This window comes from Lissotriton helveticus, chromosome 1_1 (assembly GCF_964261635.1).
Source record: "Lissotriton helveticus chromosome 1_1, aLisHel1.1, whole genome shotgun sequence".
Lineage (NCBI taxonomy): Eukaryota > Metazoa > Chordata > Amphibia > Caudata > Salamandridae > Lissotriton > Lissotriton helveticus.
The window spans coordinates 1388669391-1388683338 of NC_136057.1; positions in this window are offsets into that span (position 1 = coordinate 1388669391).

The window sequence follows — 13948 nt, forward strand, 5'->3', positions numbered from 1 at the left end:
ATGACCCAGAGGCCAGGGAGGAGTGGTTAGATAAGGTTCCCTTACCAACTCTATCAACAGTACGGAGGGGGCATTTGGAGAAAGAAATATCAGAAGAGGAGGTGGGGGAGGCAATTGGTCATATAAAGCAAGGTAAAGCGGCGGGCCCGGATGGCCTTCCTGGAGAACTGTATTGGGTCCTAAGCTCAGTCATAATTCCAGCAACGACGGCCCTCTTTAATAGCATCTTATTGAGAGGTGAGTTTCCCCCAGAGTCATGGAGTGACGCAATGATCGTTCTGATCTCCAAGCCTGGTAAAGATCCGACAGAATGCGGCTCTTATCGTCCGATTTCGCTCCTAAATAACGACGATAAGATCTTTACGTCTATCATAGCATCTAGACTGGGTGGCGAAATCGGTTCGATAATTCACCGGTATCAGAAAGGGTTTATAAAAGGACGCCAGTTGGCAGACAACACCCATGACTTGGTGGGAGCAATAGACATTGCCACCACCTTCGAGTACCCACTGGCTACATTCACCCTGGACGCCACCAAGGCCTTTGATAGAGTCAATTGGCCCTATCTGGCTGCGGTAATGAAGAAATTTGGGTTGGGAGAGCTCTTTTGTCGAGTGGTCGATCTCGTTTACAGGAACCCAAGGGCCAGACTGTTGGTAAATGGGACCTTGACTGACCCCTTTACAATTACCAGAGGTACCTGCAGGGCTGCCCGCTCTCCCCCCTCTTGTTTAATATGTATATAGAGGTGTTTGCACAAATTCTTAGAGAAGATCAAGATATTCCCTCATTTGTTTTTAGGGGTTGGGAGAAACGGGTGGCCCTTTTTGCAGACGGCATTCTTATTTTTTCGTTGGACCTGGATAGATCATTCCCTATAGTAGTTAAGAGGGCGGAGGAATTCGGGTTGCTTTCGGGTTACGAAATCAATGCCGCTAAAACGGAAATCATGTTGTGGAATATCCCTAATTCTCACTCAACTACGACCTCTTCTATGAGATACTTGGGAATACAGATTACCCAAGACATCGGGAATATTGTCCAGACTAATTTAGAGCGAGTTTCTAAGGAGTGTCGGAAGCTTTTAAGATCCTGGGCCTTTCTTCAACTGTCTTTACTTGGAAGAACTAATCTGGTTAAGATGTCTATTTTGCCAAAGTATACATTTATTTTTAGTACCATCCCCTTAACATTTGACCCTAAAATGCTGGATAAATTCCAGGGGGAGATTAATTCTTTTGTCTGGAATTACAAGGTATCTAGGACTGCCTGGAAGAAGCTGAGGATGAGGAGGGAGAAGGGAGGGCTTGCGCTGCCAGATTTGTTGTTCTATGCATGGGCATTTCAGTAGACATACTCCAGGATGCTACTGAAAACACCTTCGGGTTCATCCATGGGAGTAATGTACAAGGCCATGTTACTAGGGGCAGAACTCCCTCCTGATGGATTTCTATTTAAATATGATGACCAGAAATTCTTTAAAAAAGTTCGATTAAAGACTTTACTGTCGGCTGCAATCTCTTGGAGGCAGATAAGGAAGAAGATAAGGCTTTCATATTTTTCTAACTTCGCCCAATCGAGGGACTCCCCGGGGCAGCCACTATGCTTGCAGGATAGTCTTGCAACCCCCTTAAAAGAGGCAGGGATCTCTAGATGGGGGGAGATATTGGTTGAAGGGAAGCTACTAGAGTGGGAAGGGTTACGGAATAGGGCCCAACCCTATCTAGATTCAAATATATTCAGCTGGATAGTTGGGGCCGAGCCATGGCTAGGAAGGGAGTCCAGATGGGATGCCCAGTAATCTAGAACATCAGTTGGCAGAAAGGTTAGAAGGTGGTAAAGAGGTGGCTACTTGGTAATGGAATATAGTTGAGGAAGTAAAAGGCGAATTTACTCTGCCAGATGAGCTTTGGGGAGAGGAAATAGATATGCAATGTGAGGACTTATGGATAAGATCCTTTACTTTATTGTATAAGTCAGTCAAACCAGCCTGGCTGAGACGCAATCACTTGTTCACAGTCCATCGTGCCTACCTTTCCCCTCTCAGGCTCTCAAAATTCCAGACAGGAAAGAAGTGCAATAAATGCAACCTTTTGGAAGCATCGGACATACATATGTTTAAAGACTGTCCCGCTATTACACTTTTTTGGGAGGAAGTAAAAACCTCGTTGGAATCTATGCTGAATATAACATTGACCATCTCCCTCCAACTAATAGTTTTTGGGCTAGAGGAAAGGGTAACTGGCCAAGCCAAAACGTACCTCTTTTATGCAGTCCTGCTGGCAAGACGTCAAATATGCAAATTTTGGGTAGAGGCCACTGCCCCAACACACGCAGGTTGGCTAACATCATTATATGAAACTTCGAAGGTTGACCTGGCTAGAACGTGTAGTAAAAGAAATCTTTCTTTTTGGGACCTTTTGGTCAATTGGAGATAGGAGTTCCGGGTTTTTTTTTGGGTTTTTTTTCCCCGGGTCCTATGATTATGCCTACTATACTCCATGGACCTTGGGTCGGTGGCTCCCTCGGAAAAGAATTTGGGTCCCTCAGGTTGAAATACCTTGTTGGAGTAAGAATGGGTTCGCTCCTTCTCCCCCCTCTCTTCCAGCTTTATAGGTTGTCTGCCGCTGTTAATATTTTCGTGTCTGAGTAAGTGAGGACTTAGGAGTACGGTTTGCCTCACAGGGTACGACACGCATGGTGGTTGGCAACTAGTTATGGATGGAGGATATGGCAAATGAGGACAAAAAAAAAATCTATTAGCTCAAGGGAATGATTGCCGTATAGCACATGATATGGGCACTGTCAGTTGGGAAGATTTCAACAGCTTGTTTCTCAGTAGCCAAACAGCTCTCAAGTAAGCCGAAATCCCGAACACCACAAGAGGACTGGTATCATATTTGCAAATATCTAGAGCCACTTTGCATTCTCTTTTTCCTACAGCAAGTGCGAGTTCACAGCTGCCATGTTGCAAGGCCGCACTGACCCTGGTTGTGCCTGGCGAGCCTAGTTAAGGGTGCGACATGGTGCAAACAGGGACTGTGCACCTTATGAGAAATACGGCCCCAGCTAACCTATGTCATGTACACAGGATTTTAAGCATTTAACATATTCAGACCTGGCTCCAAATGTCTCCCTTCTCTCTGGAATCAAACCCTGGATCACAAAAAATCTAACAAACTATTGCCTTACAAAATTCCTTTCATTAGACGCACTCAGCTATTACCAGGCAGTAGGAAAGCCATCTTCTTGCAGGCACTGGCTGAAACTGTAAAGGGACTACTGGACTAGTGCACAGTCATAGTCATGCACAAACATCAGATTCGGGCCTAAATGTGAAGATTTTTGGGATTTGCATTTTGTGCTGAAACATGAGTTTCCACTCAAATCTGAATTACATTCTTCCAGTAAAAGTGACCTTTTGGATTTTTCCTTATGCACATTTCACCAGAAAAAACAAATGGTAATATGCCCCAGGGGGAAAAGTGCCTCAGAAAAAACTACAGGTTGCCACGCGTATGGATAGATTCTAGTGGTTATTTCGTGTTTGTATACACACACCTGGAAGACTGCAGTGAATCCACATTTGGGAATTATTAAAATTATTTACGGGAGCAGAATTATCAGTGTGGATGGCTAGTTCTATGGAAAATCCTGTCAATGATCAAGCCTCTATCAATTCCCACATAACCGACATAATGAACCAGCTCCTCCTCTGGCCATTTAGCATAACCAAGCTTATGTGACGATGATGTCAGAGAGCCTTATTGTGACCTCTACCAAGCATAGCTTAGGGGCAAAGTACATGAGCTCAGCTAGCCATATGCTGTTTGAGCCTGCAGGCTGAGCACTGACCTCGTAGCTAACCACTTAAGATTTTATGCTGTTTGAACCTGCAGGTTGAACACTGTCCTCGGAGCTAACCACTTAAGATTTTATGCTGTTTGAACCTGCAGGCTGAACACTGACCTCGGAGCTAACCACTTAAGATTTTATGCTGTTTGAACCTGCAGGCTGAACACTGACCTCGGAGCTAACCACTTAAGATTTTATGCTGTTTGAACCTGCAGGCTGAACACTGTCCTCGGAGCTAACCACTTAAGATTTTATGCTGTTTGAACCTGCAGGCTGAACACTGTCCTCGGAGCTAACCACTTAAGATTTTATGCTGTTTGAACCTGCAGGCTGAACACTGTCCTCGGAGCTAACCACTTAAGATTTTATGCTGTTTGAACCTGCAGGCTGAACACTGACCTCGGAGCTAACCACTTAAGATTTTATGCTGTTTGAACCTGCAGGCTGAGCACTGACCTCGTAGCTAACCACTTAAGATTTTATGCTGTTTGAACCTGCAGGCTGAACACTGACCTCGGAGCTAACCACTGAAGATTTTATGCTGTTTGAACCTGCAGGCTGAACACTGTCCTCGGAGCTAACCACTTAAGATTTTATGCTGTTTGAACCTGCAGGCTGAACACTGTCCTCGGAGCTAACCACTTAAGATTTTATGCTGTTTGAACCTGCAGGCTGAACACTGACCTCGGAGCTAACCACTTAAGATTTTATGCTGTTTGAACCTGCAGGCTGAGCACTGACCTCGGAGCTAACCACTTAAGATTTTATGCTGTTTGAACCTGCAGGCTGAGCACTGACCTCGGAGCTAACCACTTAAGATTTTATGCTGTTTGAACCTGCAGGCTGAACACTGACCTCGGAGCTAACCACTTAAGATTTTATGCTGTTTGAACCTGCAGGCTGAACACTGACCTCGGAGCTAACCACTTAAGATTTTATGCTGTTTGAACCTGCAGGCTGAACACTGACCTCGGAGCTAACCACTTAAGATTTTATGCTGTTTGAACCTGCAGGCTGAACACTGTCCTCGGAGCTAACCACTGAAGATTTTATGCTGTTTGAACCTGCAGGCTGAACACTGTCCTCGGAGCTAACCACTTAAGATTTTATGCTGTTTGAACCTGCAGGCTGAACACTGACCTCGGAGCTAACCACTTAAGATTTTATGCTGTTTGAACCTGCAGGCTGAACACTGACCTCGGAGCTAACCACTTAAGATTTTATGCTGTTTGAACCTGCAGGCTGAACACTGTCCTCGGAGCTAACCACTGAAGATTTTATGCTGTTTGAACCTGCAGGCTGAACACTGTCCTCGGAGCTAACCACTTAAGATTTTATGCTGTTTGAACCTGCAGGTTGAACACTGACATTTGCATTTGGAAGTCATTTTACGAGCAGGAGATTACTGCATAATGGCGAGTGAGAATATCTCGACAATGCAGAGAAGAAGAGAAAAGCTGGAGAAGTTAGATGGAAGACTGGAGGTCTTGCAAATGAGAATCATCTATCTGACGGGCCTTATTAAAGATGAGGAGGAACACGCATCTTCTGTCAGGAAAGAATGTACATTGGCGGAAGCCGTAATCCTGGCACTACAGGACCAGCTGAATTCATTAACCGCTGAACAAAAAAAATTACAAAATGCTAAACATGGAGTAAAGAAGAAGATGAAGGCTGAAACAGTGAATTCGAGGGTGCGCGTGTCCTCTGAACCCTCTGATGCAGAGACACCAGATGAGGCTGGGGGTATCAGGACACGATCTCAATCTGCACCGCCTCATCTGTGGAAGGCTATGCGCTATGGGCGCGAGCTGCGTAGGATGAGCGACGAGTTTGACATGACCATCGAAGGTTTCCCTCGACCGAAGAGCGCTGGATATGCTGACGAAATGAAGAAAGGGGGTGGCTGGACCGCCTTCTTCCGTCAGATATTTGGGCATAACCGACGAAAAGAGGAACCCGTGAAACCTAAGAAATTCTGATTCTGGGAGGAAGCCACTTTGTTCCTTTTGTCACAGAAAATGTCCTGCCAAGTGTTAAGGACACAGCAACAGAATCACAATTGGACATTGTGGGTTGGTGTTTGATGGACGCCTGTCTTAGATTAGGAAGGGTGAATCCACAGATCTTGTTCCTTGCTCTCAATCAGCAGATCTGAGTTCTAGATGCCTTCGCGATGAATATTGTGTCTGCTCCCCCAGGTCCTTGCTCGTGAGGTTAAATGAGGGTTAGAGGAGTGCTTTAGTACTGCGGACTCCTGAAATGCTGGACATTGGTGGATTTACAAAAGTGTTATACCCCTATATCACACTGAACGACTCTACTAGCCTTGTGTAAAGGTTGCTGCTTCCAAGAACAAAGCACCGGGAATGGTTTCTTTTATAACACTTGCTGAGGTAACATTCGCAGGCACTCAACATTTTGGGATTAAGTAATTGCTCCTTCAATCATCGCTGGTGGACTTGTTGCTGAAATAACAGAATATATATAGAAGAGCCAAGTACTTCTCCTCAAGAGGATGTTTGGGAGCATGGATTAGATTTATTAGTGCCTTGTGATGGGTGAGACCAGGACTGCTCTCCCAGTGAAGGTTGTTCGATGTTCTGCTGAATTAGGACCCTGGGGTTGAAATACCAAATGCTGCTCATGAAGAATTGCCTGCTGTTCAATGGTGCTAAAGTAACAAACTCAGTGGGAAAGGGAAGGGAAGTCCACCTTTCTCTTTTGTGGTGCCGGCTGGCACACATGTGAAAGAAGAAACCGCAGTTTGTAAGAGCTGAGGGTCCTCACCTGACTAAGGACAGAGCTGAAGTTGAGGATAATGCCAGAAAGGATGGAAGCAGACCTGCTGAATACAAAAAAAGTTTACGCAGGGCATTGTTTTTATTCATATCATCTGTATTTAAAACATTTTAATGGGGGAGGGGGGGGAGCGGGTCATCTGCTTTTATCTTCAAATGACTTAAACCTGCATTTTACATAGCCACCCTTATGGTACAGCTGTCTGTGCTTTGCAAGCACCCATTCCAATGTCTGCATCTTTTAAGTAATACAGAGCACAGCAATTGATAAACACCCTTGCTTTTTACACTCTTTCCGTATTGTGACAGTGTCACATGTCAGTGGAGCTGAATGTTCATAACTGCAGTTTCAGAGCTCCTAAAAGCTGGGCTGCAGCAGGGTACACCAACAGACACGTTGAAGCTGTGGTTGTGGTTACCATTGTACATTTAGCTATAATCCTACTCCAGCCCACTAGAGTCAGACATTCAGATTTTGGGTTGCTTAACTGAGGTGCTTACACACCTATTGATAGAATCCAGGTTTCATTCTGGTAATCTGACAAAAGGTGCCTATTTTAGGGAATCTCATTGAGAGTTATGAAGGTTGAATAGCTGTTCATGAGCAGGGGGTGGGGGGTAGGGGTTCCAGAAAATCTTCAAAGTTGCCAATTAAGCCCCAGGAACGGCTCGCCCTACTTCCTTTCACCACTGCAATAAAGGAAAAATAAAATAAAATAAAAAAAAGTGCACTGCAGCCTGCTAACCAGACTCGGCTTTGCCCTCACTATGAGTGGCAAGGTCACAGCAATATTTTTAATATGTGGCAGTCAGCCGCAAGGAAAGCCTCCTGAGCCCAAGAGGCAGGGTGCATTATATTAAAGGTGTGGACATATATGTGCAAACTTATATGTCCCTATAGTAGCCTCTTTCCATTAAGGGCGACTGGAAGTGTTCAGGGGCCATAAGATAATATGGGATGGCACCTGGGCACCCCGAGGTTGCCAGCTTCATTATGGTCCCATTGAATTAAGTGATGTTTGGTATCCAACAACTTGTCTCATCAAACCTGACATGATTCCCATGTCAGATTTAATATTACATGCACCCAGTTGGCTACCTTGGCGGTTGCCCATCCAATTGCCCCGGCTTTTCCTGTGCCCTAGTTAACAGCCTGCAACTGCTGCTGCCAAGATAGGAATGTAACCCCCTACCAGGTGGTGTGAACACCCCCAGAAGTACCAGGTGGTGTGAAAACCCCCAGAAGTCAGAAACAAAGGCCTGCCTGGGAAGGAGGTGACACCTGTCTCCCAGACAGGACGGCTAGTGAAGTGTCACATAAAGGCAGTACGTTTGTAGCTAAAAACGCCTCTGATATGGATCCAGGCTGCCTCCTAAAGGAGGAAACAGTCATCTCCCTTCCCCCAGGAACATTTTGTCCCGATCAGGTGGGAAAATTATGTAGTCAGGAGGTGTACACCCCCAGAAGGCTAGCCACACCCCTAGAGTGGGCTACCTGGTCTGTACAGCCCAGGAAGATTTCTACCATTTTTAAAAGCGGCAGAATAGAGGGTTCTGGGTAGGAAAAGTGTGCACACCTCTGGATGTGGTCACCTCAGGGGCAGATTAGCCACTGGGGCTAGTAGCCTATTGGCTACTTGCACCCACATCGCTAACACCCTTAAATATAGTAATTAAGGAACGCCTTTGGCACCAAAATCTCAGATCTGATTCAACTTGCAACTAAAGACAAAGTAGAGACCCGAGTTTGCGACGTCAGGACCTGCACAAAGCAAAGGCACAATACTCTGCACATGTGTCAGCCACCCTGCAACTGCAACTCATCCGGGACCACAGACTGGTCCCCCACAAGTGAGGAGCCCCTCTTGGAGCCAAGGGCAACTCTAGTCTCCCTTGGACTAGAGGTCCTAGTCCCCTACAGCCTGTAGTTACAAGCACGCTCCTGGAACTAAAAAATTCCTGACTTTCGGGCGACATAGGAATTGCCAACAAGTATATGGTCCTGTGCATTGTGAGCAATGTAGTCCTGATCTCCAGCAAGTTTCAGGCGGCTAGCATTTTCCCCCGGAGTCCAGGACGTCGAAGTAACTCCAAACTGAAACTTGCTGCTCCCAAAGCTTGTTGGTAGCCATTCCGGCTATCACTACCTTTGTGGGATGCTGTAAACCAAGGCAACTCTGCAGCATCTTCAACCCACCACAGCATGTTTCCTCACCAAAACCATCTAAGCAGTAAAACCAGATCCTACTTCCGCACCAGGAACAGCCAGGACAACTCTGCACCACGATCTACAAGCCAAGTAAAATGTAACTGACTCTTGTTGCCTGGTCCTGGGATCCACATTACCATAACCCCCAGTGGGTTCCATACAACTCGACCTGAAAGTGACCTATTGTCCCTGGTGCTTTTTCACAATGAGCGCAACATAAAAGTTTTGCAGTAATAAATGCACCACTTTATTTTTCTCTCTAAAATACATAACTCGGTTTATACTTATCAATCAGTCATTTGTTAAGCGCACTACATACCCGTGAGGGTCTCGAGGCTCGGGGGGGGGGGAGGTGGGGGCTGCTACTGATCGAACAGCCAGGTCTTTAGTGTCCTCCTGAAGGTCAGCAGGTCTTGGGTCATTCGAAGGCTCAGTGGGAGGGTATTCCATGTCTTGGTGGCGAGGTGGGAGAAGGATCTCCCGCCGGTGGTTGTTCTTCGGATGCACAGGATGGTGGCGAGTGAGAGGACGGCGTATCTTAGCTGGCTGTTGGGGGTGTAGAAGGAGAGCCGTCTGTTGAGGTAGGCTGGGCCGGTCTTGTGGAGTGCCTTGTGTGAGTGGATGAGGAGCTTGAAGGATATCCTCTTGTTGACAGGGAGCCAGTGCAGGTTTCTCAGGTGGGGGGTGATGTGGCCGTGTCGTGGTATATCGAGGATCAGTCGTGCCGAGGCGTTTTGGATGCGTTGTAGTCGATTGATGAGCTTGGTCGGGGCTCCCGCGTAGAGGGCGTTTCCGTAGTCGAGTCTGCTGCTGACGAGGGTCTGGGTGACTGTCTTTCTTGTATCTGTCGGGATCCATCTGTAGATCTGGCGGAGCATGCGGAGGGTGTTGAAGCAGGAGGAGGAGACGGCGTTGACTTGCTTGGTCATTGAGAGCGTTGAGTCGAGGATGATTCCCAAGTTGCGTGCGTGGTTGGTTGGGGATCGGGGCTGCCCCCAGTGCTGATGGCCACCAGGAGTCGTCCCAGGCTGACGGGTTGGAGCCGAGGATGAGGACCTCCGTCTGTCCGAGTTCAGCTTCAGACGGCTGATCTTCATCCAGTCGGCGACGGCCTTCATTTGTTCATGGAGGTTGGCTTTGGTGGTGATGGGGTCCTTGGTGAGGGAGAGGATCAGTTGAGTGTCTTTGGCGTAAGATATTATGTTGAGATCGTGCTGTCGGGCGACATGTGCAAGCGGGGCCAGGTAAATGTTGAACAGTGTCGGGCTAAGGGAGGATCCTTAGGGTATGCCAAAGATGATCTCGGAGGCTTCGGAACGGGGGGAGGCAGACGCTCTGGGTTCTGCCGGAGAGGAAGGAGGTGGTCCATTCCAGAGCCTTGTCTCGGATCCCTGCGGCGTGGAGGCGTGCGGTGGCAGACGGTGTCGAAGGCGGCTGAGAGGTCTAGGAGGATGAGTGCTGCAGTCTCCCCGTTGTCTAGCAGGATCCTGATGTCGTCGGTGGCGGCGATGAGTTCTGTCTCGGTGCTGTGGTTGCTGCGGAACCCTGGCTGGGAAGGGTCCAGGATTCTGTTCTCTTCAAGGTATCGGGTTAGCTGTCTGATAACGATTTTCTCGATGACCTTGGCCGGGAAAGGGAGCAGAGAGATGGGTCGGAAGTTCTTGAGGTCTCTTGGGTCTGCCTTGGGTTTTTTGAGTAGGGCGCTGATCTCGGTGTGTTATCCGATTGTCTTCATTTTGGTGTCTGAATTTATATAAAAATCTGCTTCCTCATTTTTTTTAATTGGTGTTGGATTTCATTTGAGTCATGTAAATTACTTATTGTCCATTTTGGTACTCTGAAATGCTTAAAACTTGTTCCTCTAGTAAAGCCTGACTGCTCTGTTCCAGACTACCAGGACTGAGCTAGGGATTTATTAATGTGAATCCAAAGGACCTACTTGGAGGTATTGTGAGAGTATTGCATAGTGAAGCCTAACCAGCCCCACTACATAATACTCCACTTTCCTACAATAACTAAATGGTACATACCTGCTTGGGGCACTTGCATTCCTAGTACATAGATCACACCAGCGCTCTGTTTATTTTATGCAACGTGATCTGCACAGGCCCCTACAATTTGGCAATGGAAGCTCCTGGGGGTGGCATCCACTGGATGTGCACCCCGGGGTGCTTCCGGCAGATGGCGCAGGCCAGGCTAGGCTTTGGAAGATTATGATTGGCTCTTTTCGGCTCAGGTGGAGTTTAGTTGGCAGTTGGTGCGCTTTGCGGTCAGTTGGGCACAATTAAGCGCGTTGTGGTCCTGGTAGGTATGGTAGGACTGTTGTCTTTGTCTAGTGAGCCATTTATTTTAGGAATATAGTGCTTTTTCATTAAATAGCGTTTAAAAAAAACAAAAACCTGCTGAAAGTTCTTTGAGACTTCGGTCGGGAGGGCCTTATCAGACCAGGCATTTTAGCTAAGGGATGGATTGGCCTGACGTGCCCCAAAAGGTATGTGGCAAGCAGGTTTGCAGTTACTGTGTTCTCCTGCTCACCACTGCAAGCTAAAATTAATATTAGAGGTGAGTTACTGACAAAAACAGAGATGGGAAGCCTTGCACTTGAAGCGAAGGGAGGGCCTGGGGAGAGGGAGCGATTGAGCGCGCAAAGGCGTGCACTGACGCTGCCCTGCATGCGAGTTACGTGGTGAAGGCTGCCATGGGACAGCAGAGTGCTCTCACCGCGAGCACTCCTTATGTTAAAAAACAACCTGCTGAAAGTTCTTTGAGACTTCGGTAGGGAGGGCCTTATCAGACCAGGCATTTTAGCTAAGGGATGGATTGGCCTTACGTGCCCCAAAAGGTATGTGGCAAGCAGGTTTGCAGTTACTGTGTTCTCCTGCTCACCACCGCAAGCTAAAATTAAGATTAGAGGTGAATTACTGACAAAAACAGAGATGGGAAGCCTTGCACTTGAAGCGAAGTATAAAAGTGTGCTTGAGAATGTATGTGTTCCAGGCAGTGATGGCCCGTCAACTGTAGGAAGAAGTCACACTCCCTCCCATGTGGCTAAGGGTAAACGGCCGGCCAGCAAAGCATGGGCCCGGGGAGAGGGAGCGATTGAGCGCGCAAAGGCGTGCACTGACGCTGCCCTGCATGCGAGTTACGTGGTGAAGGCTGCCATGGGACAGCAGAGTGCTCTCACCGCGAGCACTCCTTATGGTAGACAGGTGGCGCCTGAGGGACTCGACAAAAGTGAGGTCACTGTGCCCACTGAAATAAGAACAAGTCCCTAACTCAATACAGAATGTCTCACAAAGCAGCGCATGCGCTGCCCAGGCTCGACCTAAAAATTAGTGGCAAAGGTTTTATGGCTGATTTACCCGCTTCAGTTAACCAGAAGGGGAAAAGAAGGTGCGCAAGACTCCATGCACCAACACACACAGGGGTGCTGTGGAAGGTGTATCAGAGTTACACCATAGCCCAAACGAGGTCCAGGGCAAGGCCAAAAAGGCGGTACAAGTGCCAGCAAGGTGATAGAGGGGGTTGGGGGCGAGATGAGGCAACAGGTAAAGCTTGCAGGAGGGTTCCAAGGCAGATGGGTGTGGGTGGCAGGCGTGGGTCAGGGTGAGTTTATGGATGAGATGGCAGGGCCCAGGTTCACAAATCCCTCAGGTTGTGACGACGTACAGGGTATAATGGGGAAACAAGCATTGGTATAGCCAATAGGTCTCGCCTTGTAAGTGTTTAGCCATGCAACAGTTGATGTTGTTGCACCAAGAATATTGTGCTGCATAACTAAATACTTATAAGGTCCCAAAGGTGAGACCTATTGGCTATGTCAATGCTTGGTGCAGGTGTCTGTCTTCACAGTGGTCCCACAGCATTGAAGGAAATTACATCCTTAATTTTATCAATTCCTTATTCACTATTCATTTCCACTTAAATTGTGTGGTTTAATTCACAATGATACAATTTTCTGTCATTTTATTGAATTTTTAATGCTTGTCAGAGGATCTAATCCTTCTCTGGAGCTACCAAGTTGGAACGATGTAGAACATTTCAAATTGTAAAGTACCTGTGCCAGCAATGGAGCAGCCCCAGGAGCAGACCAAGTGTCCAGACAGCCACACTGTTCAAAGATATCAACAGAGATTGTAGTAAACCTCAGACACAAAAAGCATACAACTGACCCCAAATCTCCATCTACCACAATGCTATAGGCCTTACCAAAAACACTCACCTATGCTACGTTCTGCGCGGTCCTGAATGCAATCACAATTAGTGCTTACATTTACATCAAACTTTAAACACCTTACATCTTTGCCTGCCGATGCTGCTTCTCTGCAGACTCTGAAGAGTTCAAGAGTCCAGAAAAAGAATCCAGAGCCTTGATGCCCATCTTCTACTGAAAATTAACAAATTCAACCACATCATTCAAACCTCCCCTGCTCTCCATCGACTGCCTGTTACTCATCAAGTAACGCAAAAGTTGGACTGCAATGTTTATAGTGACTAACATAAGAAGAGATCTCCTTTGCTAAAGCAAAGCTACTCATAACTTCATTTGTGAAACTCTGATACAGCCCTTTCAAACTTCTGCAGAGACTGTATGTAGTCCAAACAAAACTTGCCCTGGGGTCTGGGCCTTTGAGTTCACTTCAAGCCTCTGGAGCCCTCTCTCATGACAAGCTAGAAAACTAACACTTTATGACCATCTGTAAGTCTGTCAAGACTTGGTTGTTCATGCAGTTACTTGTCACAGTTTTTTGTCCTAGGCCAAAATATTCATCGACACAGAAGAACACCTGCGCTGTGGTGTATGTTGCATGCTAAAAGTGTACAGAAACAGGGACGGACTGGCCGTAGCGGGCACCGGGCAATCCCTTGGTGCGCCGCATGGGTGGGGGGCCGGTGTGGGGCCCCTGGGGGCCGTTTTTGTTACAGGGCCGTTTTTGCAGCATAGCTGCAAAATCTGCCCTGTAATAAAATCGGCCGAAAACCGGCCCCAGCAAAGAGCTCTGCGGCACCCACAACTCCCCGTGGGAAGGGGGCTGGCCGAGCACTTTGCCAGGGCCGGTTTTCAATGAATCAATCAATCAAT